The sequence below is a fragment of the Stegodyphus dumicola genome, chromosome 7 (genome assembly GCF_044657685.1).
Source record: "Stegodyphus dumicola isolate Sdum_Otavi_A_Nest chromosome 7, ASM4465768v1".
Taxonomy (NCBI): Eukaryota; Metazoa; Arthropoda; class Arachnida; order Araneae; family Eresidae; genus Stegodyphus; species Stegodyphus dumicola.
This window is the reverse complement of record NC_140774.1, coordinates 10,754,262-10,766,551: the sequence shown is the minus strand read 5'-3', so window position 1 is coordinate 10,766,551 and position 12,290 is coordinate 10,754,262. Positions and strand designations below refer to the sequence as shown.

Here is a 12,290-nt window from a genome sequence, read left to right as displayed (position 1 = left end):
CTGACATGGGAAGCAGAAAGAAGCATAAATTCGGCCGCATATTTAAATTTACGATATTTTATTTAATTTATAAAACAATTTGTAATTTAAAAATTTTTTTAGTCAACACTTTTATTTATTTTATGTAAACTCTGTGATATTTGTTATTTTATGTAAACTCTGTGATATTTATTATTTTATGTATATTTATGTATCTGTGATATTTGGTAAATTTTTATATTTTTGAAAGGAAATTTCTTTTCATTAGAACTTTTTTTTCCATACAGAATTATTTGCATTCCCTGTTTTTCCTATACAGGAATCAGCGTTTAACTGAGTGACGCATTTGATTAGAACCTCATATATGTTTTAAGTTAAACTGATAGCCCTATGTTAAAATTTTCTTAGCTTATCACAGGGTAGAGCTACGGCTGTGCACATGAAAACTTTCCTTTCCACTCTATCTGATTGTGCAAATACACGTTTAAGTTTTTATTTCATTTCATCATCACTCAAAATCACGGGGTTGAAGGATTAAATTTTTGGTTTCAAAATTCATCATTGTTAGCAACTGCGTATTAGATTTTTTTGGAGGGAGAGATTGAGCAAATCAATAAACTAACTTCAGAAATTCTTTCAGCTGAAAGATTATTTTTAGAGCTGTCCCATGCTTTAAAGATGCTTCCTTTAAATCTTGGGACACATCTAAAAATTTAGTTAAAGCTACATCTAAATAGAAAAATTATAATGCAAAATAAATTTTAGTAACTTTAATTTTAAATTAGTAACCAGGACTGATTTTCTTTAAATTATGTAATAAAATTCAGAAATAAGAAATCATTTTAATTTTAATCTTAAGTTTTAATTAAATTATTAAATAATAATTCTAACTCTAAATAATAAATTAGAATTTTCTTCAAAATTAGAAATAAAAAGTTTAGAACTTTTTTCCCTTTCAGCATTTGACCATTATTTTAAGAATCTGAAAAGCAGGAAAGATGATAATAAAAATTTCTGAGATTTTTATACTTTTTGCTATTATTACACGCCAAAAAATATTAGTAACCGAGCATTTAAAAAAAAAGTGCAACCCTCCCCGGCGGGGAATCGAACCCCGGTCTCCCGCGTGACAGGCGGGGATACTCACCACTATACTACCGAGGACACGTCTTCAGCGTTGAATTTTAACGTTTACTTTCATAGATATATCATGAGGCCTTTTTCCGGTTCTTTTTTAGATTACTTCCTCTTCTATTTATAGTATAGCTGAGTGAAATACATATCTAGAACAACATCGGAGAATTTTCTACCAGATGAACAAATAAGACGGCAACTTGGGATATTGGAATATTCATGTGCGGCACATCTTTCGGTACATCAGTGTGTCTGGCATATAATTATCATTGTTACTTGATAGGACCGCCACATTCTTAAGGGAAGGCATTAAGATTTTCAAATAAAGGAAAGAACGAGAAACAAATCTGCTAATTGGTGTGAAAGAGAAACGAACAACGGATCTGTCTCAGAAATTTTAGACTGTGCGAAATTTGTTACAAAAGCAATTGCAGTACTCTTGCAAACAGAATAAATAAATTCCTTCATTGCATGAAACAAAATTTTGTTTACTTCTCTTGTTTTTTATGATGATATTTGTTTTAAAAAATTCTTATTAACTGAAACAAAAATGATGTTCTGTAAGTAATCGACCATGCTGTACTTTCACAAAATTCAAAGCAAACGCTAGTGTCATTCGAATTATTGAAGTACTAAATGAGAGAAATAAAAATTCCTGAAATTTTGTACCCAAGATAAAAAATAATTTCAATACAATTTTTAAACTGTTGACATGTTAAAAAAAAATAATAATCTGTGAAATATAATTCTATTTAATTAAAGGAATACTGGTTTCATTTTAACGAAGTTAATATTTTATCCCAGGTGAGAATTTGTTAATTGATAATTTTTATCTACGAAATGTTAGCTGGTAATATTCAGGAGGAAAAGTGTAAAATTTACGAAACATGAAACGTTTCTCCCATGTAAACTCTATTTCCGGCAATTAAGAACTATTTCTAATTTTAAATTAGAAAAATTATTGTTGTAAGTAAACCTTCGTCATTTCTTATTGTAAATTAGATTATTCTTATTGTAAATTAGATATTTTAATAAAATATATTATTAAAATATTTTTCGTAAATTAGAAAAAAGAAATTATTTTTAGTTTTGATTGTAACTTCAATTGAATTTTAAAATAAAATAAAATTAATGAATAACAGTTGTAATTCAAAAATATGTTTGAAATTTATTTAATTAACTATAAATTAGGAATTAAAACCAATTCTAATTGCACTTCTTAATAAATTCCTAATTCTCATTTTAAAATAATACTTCTTAATTCTTAATCTGAACTAACAAATTTCTAGTTTTAAGTTAAATTTTTGTTAAAATTAGAAATAAATTTAGAATTCTTTTCCCTTAGCTTTTTACTGTTGTTTTAAGAGTGTAATGAAGCATGAAAGATAATTTAAAAAAACTCTGAAATTGACTGACTGACTGACTTGCAGCTTATTGCTGGCAATGCAGGCCTGTGAACCGCGTATCCGGCTCCATCAAACTAGCCACAATGGCGACATCACGATAAGTCAATCGTCACGTAAATACAGTAAATAGAAAGTGGCAAAAAGAGGGGACCGGCATCATTCGGTCAGGAGAGCCAAAGATCATGGACAGAGGTGGAGACGTTGTCATATAATGCAATACAAACTATCTGCAAATATATACGAAATTTATCAAGCGGGGAAGTTTGAGTTACAGAGGTGGGCCGCAAATGAACGTAGGTCTTTATCCTCCATTAATATGACGTAGTTGAAAGTCTGGAAAATATTCATGTGATCACACTTAAGTGCCTTATCATAAAAATGCCTATTAAGTTTGCGTATGTGCTCCTCAAGTGTATCCAGCCGCAAGTCATGGTGAAGAGTTAAGTTACTAACATACATATGCGCTTTAGTAATAGTACGAAGCACTCTATTCTGTATTAGTTGCATCCTTTTAATATCATTTTTACGTATCGTCGACCAAGCAGGCGATGCATATGTGATGACTGGCCTATTCCCTAGAAGGGGCCCTATAAAATTCCCTATAAAATTTCCCTAGAAGGGGCTTTAAGCTATTAATAACATGGAACGCCTTTTTGCGAACATGTGGGATGTGGTCCTTCCAGGTAAGTTGTTCATTAATGACTATACCAAGATAGGTGGCTTTTCGAACTTTTGGGACTACTTCATTAAATAATGTAATATTCTCCTGCACAGATGTCTTGGTGTGTTTTCGTCGCGCACTATGAGCAAGTTAGATTTTTGGACGTTTATGAATATTCTCCAATTTGTGCACCAGTTCTCAATGTTAGGCATGATGTTCTGCAGCTTACGAATAGCAAAATTTGCATTTGCGGACTTAACGGCCAAGGCCGTGTCGTCCGCGTAACATCCCAGGAAGAAATTGTTATCTAGCTGCTACAAACGGGAAAATTTGCTACAAACAATAGGTACAAAATTGGACCTAAATTGAATCCCTGAGTGACTCCTGCATTTATTGGCCTGACGCTGGAGTGATCTTTTCCAATAGCCACCGTAAAAGTTCTATCTTTTATGAAGAACACAATGGGCTGAATTAGCTCTCTCTATATATTATAATGGATTAATTTGTAGATAAGTCCCTCATGCCAGACGCTGTCGAAAGCTTTCGCCACGTCTAGCATGAGGATTGCCACATTCTGTTTCTTATGAAGTGCGTCTCCGCAAAACTCTGTAAGCCTTACTGACTGCTTTGTGGTGGACAACTTGCTTCGAAACCCGAACTACTCCGGAGGAAGGACGTTCAAGTAAGGCTTTAATCTGTTAAATATAACTCTCGTAAATTTTACCGAAGCCTGAAAGCAAACTGATAGGCCTGTATCCATCAGGTTTTGTTTTATCTTTGCCGGGCTTTGGAAGAAGTATGACCTTCGCATGCTTCCATTTGACGAGAAAGTAACTTAAATTTAAACTTGCATTTATGATGCTAGTATACATCGTGATGCAATTGACAGGCAGATTTCTAATAGCCGTGTTACTAATCGTGTCATAACCAGGTGCCTTTTGTCTCTTTAATTTCTTAATAATATCCTGGACCTCTGAGGCGATGCAAATTTGGGGAGATTTCTGACTGTCGGCGCGTTTAGCCAGTCGCGTAGATAATAGCAAGCTTAGTAGGTAAACTCATTCTGAAATTTTTACTCGTTTCCGCTTTTATTACCAGCAAACCCCGCCGTTACGCGGGAGACCGGGGTTCGATTCCCCGCCGAGGAGAAGTGTTATTATATTATATATTAGTAGCAGAATATTTGGAGAAAAAATAACACTTTTCCCCGGCGGGGAATCGAACACCGGGGTCGCGCGTGACGGCGGGGATGCTCACCACTATTCTCCCAAGGACTGTGCTGTAACGATCACGTTTTAACGTTTAGTTCCATAGTTTTATCGTCAGACCTTTTTTGTAAATAATAGTTCTAACTCTAATTGATTTCTAATTCAATTTCTAAAATAAGATGTCTTAGTTCTTAATATAAATAATAAAGATCTAGTTTTTAACTTTTCTTTGAAATTAGAAATAAGAAATTTAGGACTTTTTTTTTTTTTCTTTTTTTTTTCTTTAGTAGTCAAATCAAACATGTAAGATGGTGGTAACAAAAATGACGGTGGAACCCGGTCTCGCGCGTTACAAGCGGGATACTCACTACTATACTACTGAGGACCCCGTCTGAACTAAGAATTTTAACATTTATTTCCACAGACTTATCATCAGACTCTTCCGGCATCTTTCTAGCATATTTCTGCTGAGGAAGTTCCTCTGGTATCAGAATACGTTACTATTTCATCTGTAGTTATTTTTTAAATGAACCTGTAAGAAATTATATTTTGCACTGAACATTGCTGAACAGTTTAACGTCAAATAGGGATATGCGAGGAAAATTCAACTGTAAATTTAGAATGTTCTATGTAGAATTTTAAAATCTTTCGCATGGGATATTTTACTGTCACGGCAAATGTACATGTGTTACAAATTTCAAGTAATTCTCTTCGTAGAAAGAAATTAAAAATTAATTTAAGTACCTGAAACAAATAGAAGAACCACTAAATGTATTAACACATAGTAAATAATGTAGTAATTTTTGTATAAACAAGTAGTAAATAATTAAAGATAAAAGCTCTAAACTGGTAACAATTAGCTTAGATAAAATGGCTTCGCCAGTCTCGAGAGACTTATTTAGCGGCTGATAGCGGCTGAGAATCATCGAATTCCAGAAATATCAGTACGATGATCCACACAAGGAAACAGATCTCTTCCACGTTTTAAAGCTTTCTGTGAAGAAATTAAAAACAGTAACTCACTGATATTCATTCTACCGATGGGGTACTGAATCGTATTCATACTATACATGCGTAAAATCAAAGTTACATTGCGTTACAAATAGACTAAACTATAAAATCGCCAATGAAGTCAGGTTTTGGATTTGATTCCAGGTCGAATTACCGTTATTCAGTTATTTTTTCCACTCGATCTGTAGTGAAGTGAAAAATTATGAGGTGCTGAATTATTATATTTTACTGAAATGAGGACATACCTATCTTTACGGTGTACAGAGATTCAAATAAACAGAAAAAGGATTTAAACACTTTCATGTGCTACGACGTCCTCATTCCGTCAGAACTTGATGATGACAAATATTCGAATATCAATCAAATTATAAGATAACACAAACAAGGAAGAGTTTATTTTAGAGTAAATTTAAAAAATTGTAATGCCAGAGTCGTCTTAAGTTTTTAAGTTTAAATACGTGTTAAATTGCCAAACCCTAGGTGTGTTCCCTCCAATATCTATGCAATGTAGGCGAAATTTTTAAAAGATTAAATGCTTCATCCCACACACATCTTAGGTTCAGTCGAAAATACGCTTTTGTAGCCTCATCAGTTTCATCCTCGGAATAAAAACGAGAGCCAAGTAAATTTTGCTTTAGATTAAAAAATAATCAACAGTCACACATAGCAAATTCAGGAAAATATTTTGGGTGTTTTATCACTTTAATGTATTTTTGTTCAAAAATTCAACTGTCATTCTTGCCGAATGAGATGATACTTTACCATGGTGAAGCACGAAACGCCTAAATTTCACTTCTTAAAGAGCTTCGGGAAGACATTTGGTGGGGAACCATTTAGCTGCAATTGCTTTCTGTCGGTCTAACTTTGATGTCTTTGACCAGTTCGATACTTTGGAAGAAAAGTGCATGCATCACTTTTTTTAATTGACTCGTGTTCTCTTCACCATCGTTGACTTGCTGTCATCTTCAAAGACCTTGACATTTTGTAACTTCAAAAAATAGTACTTACATTTCGGAAGCAGTTCTGATTTTACAGATAATGATGCACCAGAACTAAGTAATTTTAAGTTTTCTTTACTAATTCTGACACCTTCGCGTTTTAGCGTCCCGTTAATTACTAGACGACTCAACGACAACCTAATGTTTTAATATGAAGTCCATTAAGAATAGTTTTATATGTACCTGTAAATCCAATGTTAAGCTCCTACCATATCACTTGATAGGAACGGCAATTATCATTGATTAATATTCTTCTTACGGCCGACACATTAATGTGTGATGCTCATTAAGAAGAGAACTTGGATCTCTACGAAATTCTTTAAAAATTCTTGAAACCACATGAATACAGTAGCAGAAGCTGCATTCGCATATGCTAATAGTAGACGTTGAATTCTTATTGACGGAGCCTTATTAGAAAATCCTCACGCGATAATGGGCTCGGGTCAGCTACATTTTCTTTCTTTCAAAATTTATTCTGCGATATGGAAATTGCAATTGTAGCCGTAATATTTTGTCTGTGGATTTAAAAACAGAGGCGTAGCTAGAGGGGAGCATCTGCTCCCGGACGCAGCATCCAGGAGGCGCCAAATTGATGTTACGAATTTTTGAAATGAAAGGTTTTCCATTCTTGCCAAACAGGAGGGGTCGTGAAATCTTCAGTTGTCCCTGGCCTCTGAAACCCTGTACACTGTATAAAATTTCTGTTCCATGTAAGTGAAATCGCCGCAGTCGTTCAATTTTTCACCATTTTAAGGTCGCAGCATTCAACTGGAGAGCATTCAGCGCATGCCTAATCTTCTTCTGTGTTGAAAATGTAATGGCGAGTGTTTGCATATGTCCGCTGATAGTCGATGGTGTATTCGATAATTACAAGGTATGTAAATTTCTGGTATGTTTTGATTTATGTATGTGCATTATAATTTGTATTAATGAAATGTAAGATAGAAAATGGGTGTTAAAACCCATTCGCAGTAACTTTTTGATGGCTTTATTGGTGTGAATCGTGCCATGTTAAAGCCCATTTTCACCATTTGGTTGTTACTACTATATGTAAAGCAGCTGAATAAAACTCTAAAGAGAAATTTACCAATATTCCTAAGTAAATACGTTGTTTATAACATAATGTGTATTTCTGGAAATATTACATAACATGCGTATCTATTATAAGACATTTTCTCCCTCTTTTCTGCATGCTTTCGTGGTGTAACGGTAGGGTAAAGCTGTAGTATGCTAGTGGAGATTACTTTGAGACCTATTGCTGAGTACCATGCGTTATTTTCCTGTCTCTTCTAAGGATCATGGTTACCACAATTAAATTATTAAATAAAAAATTCTAAATTTGGTTTTCATGATGCTGCTAAATACCCTATAGAAATTTCAGAAAACTTTTCACAAACGTATTAAAATGACTGCTGCATGCATTTGTGCTTTTTGAGATTTAATGGTTAAAGTACTCTAGAATGTGACTTGCAAAATGTTTTCTGTTGTAAATATCACGCATGCCTTACAAATAAATTTGTCTTATTTACTTCACACAATTAAAGGTTTCAAGTTAGAAAAACTTTATTGATCAAGTTAGAAAAACTTTATTGATTATTTTATACTGTTTCTATATAAGCATAGTAATATATGGTAATTGTTGAAAAAGAATTGTTATTAAATTCTGAAAAATGATGACTAAAATATGTATAAAATATACATCATCATTTGACAGGTTGTATGAGTAGCTTCGTGTTGTTAAATTAAATTTGTTAAGCAGTACAAAGTAATATAATTTATTAAGGTATGCTTACGTGTATGTTTATGCAGCAATTAGTATAAAATATTTCTTAAGTGTTTAATTTCCTTATGTAGCAGTTGCACAAAAATTTGTGTATATTGATTTAGTATATATGTTCTTCATTAAGGCTTTGCGATCATAATTTTAAGCTTATTGTTTCATTGTTTCTGTCTCTAACTTATTTTATACTCAATTTTTACGCTTCTACATAATATGTTGCCATAATATGTAGCTTAGTATGCAGAAAAATGGAATTTGCTTTTGAAAAAATAAAACAATTTTAGTAGCTTTGCAAAATTTTCTTTATTGTATACGTACATAAATATTATAATTTAGCATGCTTCATAATACATTTTAACGTACCATAAATAAGAAATTACCATAAATGAAAATCTAGAAAAATCTTTATGATTTAGAGGCCTGTGCTGAAAAATTATCGAGTGTAAAACTTGTTTTTGTGTGAGGAGGTAATAAGAAAACTTAATTAGATCCTGACAGAAACTCCAAATTTTAAAGGTAAGTGTCATGCATTGTGAATGAAAATAAGAACTATTCATGGAATATTTTTTATATGTATAATACTAATCAGCTAAATATCTGCTAATTGCACACTAGAAACAATGTATAATTTCAGTTTTATTACGGGAAGGCAATTTCTCTTTTGAGAGTTTGAATCTATTCTCACAGCTATGTATGTCTGTAGAATAGCAAACCAATATGAGATAAAAGCTGTGATTTAGTTGTACTGTTTCTTGTCAAGCCAAACTGTAATAAATCGTTAGAATTCAGTTATATAATCCGATAAAATTAATATTACACAAGAAACCTATACAAAGCAGTAATGAATAAAAAAGTACCAGAGGAAAGAATCATAGCCATAGCAGAAATTGAATAAAAAAATACCAGAAAAAGAAGCAGCAGCAAATGGCTAATATAAAATTTTATGCCTTTAATAAGTCGTAAGGTATCTCTCCCGCCTTTCTAGCGTGCCTTCGTGGTGTAGTGGTTCTGCACGCTGGGCCGGTATTCCAGAGGTCCGTAGTTCGATTCCCAGCGAAGGTGTTTGCTCAATTTTCATCTTGCCTGCTTCCAAAAAATACCTAATGTCTCTACAGTGGCGCCCAAACTAATAAGGTGTTGCATGATGATTCTCCTCACCCAGGATTTGGCGATTGGGTCTCCTAAAGACCCCAGTCGCCTTTTAAAAGGGGGACTATGTAAGGTATCTCTCCCACCTTCCTAGCGTGCCTTCGTGGTCTAGTGGCTCTGCACGCTGTGCCGGTATTCCAGAAGTCCGTGGCTCGATTCCTGGGGAAGGCATTTGCTAATTTTTCATCTTGGCTGGTTCCAAAAAATACCTAATGTCTCTACAAAGTAACTTTCTATACTTTACAGTTAATGGTTTTCAAAGTAGCCACACTTAATGGCAAACATAATTATCATTAATAGTTTAAGGCATTCCCAATCCATGATGTAATATAGTTCCAATTCATATTTAATATATTCCCAATTCATGGTTCAATATGTCTCCAATTTATGGTTCAACATTCTCCATTCATGGGTCAACGTATTATCAATTCATAGTCCAACATATTGCCAAAGAATGGTTCAACCAAAACACTAAAGAATGGTTCAATGTTTCACCATCTTTTGGTTGCAACATTTTCAGAACTATAATTTAGTGAAACTTTGAACCAAAATTTTAACACTGTACTCTGCATAAAACGCTCCTACAGCCCTGTATAAAAGGGTCTAGATTTATGCATCTGATATATAATTTTCATTTAGCATAGTCTGCCCTTGTCTAAAATAATTCAGCGTTATCTACGTAACTATTGCGAATTTCCCCCACAATTCCTCTAAGTATTACTTACTGTTAAAGAAGTTTTCCTAAGTACAATTAAGGAAACATCAGATTTAAAAACAAATTGGAAATGCGATTGAAATTTAGGAAATTTAGAACTCGTAGAATAACAACTGGAATAGTGAAATAAATATTTAGAGCGCAGTCTAATATTTTGTAAGAGAAGAGAGAATTAAATGGACGTTAGAATATTGGAATTATTTATGTTTCAGAAATAAACATTGAGCTTTTAATTATTTTCCTATATTTCCTTTTGGCATTTTATAGCGTTTATTTTATACCCCTGGGTACATTGCTGTGTCTAGCCTGCTTTTCAGTTATGTAAAATATCAGTGTTACATGATAGGGAATTACTTAAGGGCTCAGTCATTAAGCTCAGTCAAGGGAAATAACGAGAAACAAATTTACTAACTGCTGTGTTAGCACGAATATCTGTCTTAGGAGTTTTAAACTCCGTAAAATTTGTAACAAAAGCAATTGAAATACTCTTGTAAATAGAATAAACAAAAAGTTTGATTACATTAAACAAAAGGTTGTTTCTGACTTCTGTTTGTTTTTTTATAACGCGTATTATTTTTAAAAAAATTCTTATTAACTGAGAAAAATTTGTAGTTTTGTAAGAAATCGACCATCAGTTTTCACCGCTGAAAATAAACAAATAAAAAGTAAATTTAATTGCCTTCAGTAGTGTTGTGAAAATACTGAAAGATTAAATGCGATAAATTCGTAAAACATGCTGTACTTTCAGGAAATTCAGAGGAAACGATAGTCTAATTCAAATTATTAAAGTACTAAATAAGAGAAATAAAAATTCCTGAAATTTAATACGCACGTAAAAAAATTCAGTTTTTTAAAACCATTGACATATTAATAAATAATAATTGGTGAAACATAATGTCAAATTTTTAATAATTAATTAATGTTTTAATAATGGACTATTGGCTTCATTTTAAAGAATTTTAGCTTGAAAAAGTTAATATTTTATACGAATTCAGTTTTTGTTAATTTATAATTTTTAACTATGAAATGTAAGGCAGGAAAATTAAGGATGAGAAGGGTAAAATTTGCGAAAAATGAAATGCTTATCCCTACACTGTCTTTATTTTCTGCAAATTATAACTACTTTTAATTTTAAATTAGAAAAATTACCATTCAAATTAAAACTTACTTAATCTTTTTATTACAAATTAGAAATAACGATCAAATTTCATGAAATAAATAATTAAAATAGCTTTCATAAATCAGAAAGACGAAATAATTTTAATTTTTGATTATAATTAAATTACTAAATATTAATTCTAACTCTAATTCTAAAATATTTTTAATTTATTTAATTGCTTTTAAATTAGGAATTAAAACGAATTCTATTTCTACTTCCAAACAAATCCCTAATTCGCGCTCTAAAATAAGACTTCTTAGTTCTTAATCTGAAATAGTAAATTTCTGGTTTAAATTAGAAATTTGCTTTGAAATTAGAAATAAGTTTAGAATAATTTTTTCTTTAGCATTCGATTACTATTTTCTAATCAAACATGAAAGTTGATAACAAAAATTTCTGAAATTTTTACACGTTTCTGCTTTTATTATTAAAAAATAAATAAATAAATAAATAAATAGCACAAAATTTTGAGAAAAATAACTCTCCTCCCCGGCGGGGAATCGAACCCCGGTCTCCCGCGTGACAGGCGGGGATACTCACCACTATACTACCGAGGACGCCGCCTTAGTTCGGAGTTTTAACCTTTAAGTTCTAGAGTTATTTTCACCACATCTTTCTTCCGGTGTCTTTGCAAATTATTATTGCTAAGAAATTTCTTGTGCTATCAGAATAATTTACTGCTTCATCTGTCGTTCTTTTAAATGATATTTTTTAAAAATTACATTTTCTAGCATTGTTGTATATTTGATCGTTAAACAAGGATATGCGAAGAAAATTTAATTGATTTTTAAAAGCTTTCTTCTGCATTGTCATCCCGATATATATGTGTTAAAATTTTCGAACATATATTGTTTGTAAAAGCGATTAAAAATTATTTCAAGATCTGAATGAAACAAACAGGAAATCCATGTAAAAAGCACTCAGTAAATAATTAAAATTATGATACTTTTATCCTGTTTGAAGGTAATAAAGATGATTTAAATAAAGTTCTTTCAACAATGAATTCTATTGATCCTGCTATTCAGTTCACTTTTGAACTTGAGAGTTGCAATTCTCTTCCGTTTCTCGACATTCTGGTCACACGTTTGGT

General features: G+C 32.1%; 2 non-coding genes across 2 annotated transcripts; both read right to left on the bottom strand.

Moving 5' to 3' along the window:
* Positions 1-1,071: 1,071 nt before the first annotated feature.
* TRNAD-GUC (transfer RNA aspartic acid (anticodon GUC)) lies at positions 1,072-1,143 on the bottom strand. Its single transcript has one exon. It is a non-coding gene; the product is annotated as a tRNA-Asp (tRNA).
* Positions 1,144-11,685: 10,542 nt separating this feature from the next.
* Positions 11,686-11,757, bottom strand: TRNAD-GUC (transfer RNA aspartic acid (anticodon GUC)). The gene has a single exon. It is a non-coding gene; the product is annotated as a tRNA-Asp (tRNA).
* Positions 11,758-12,290: the final 533 nt, after the last annotated feature.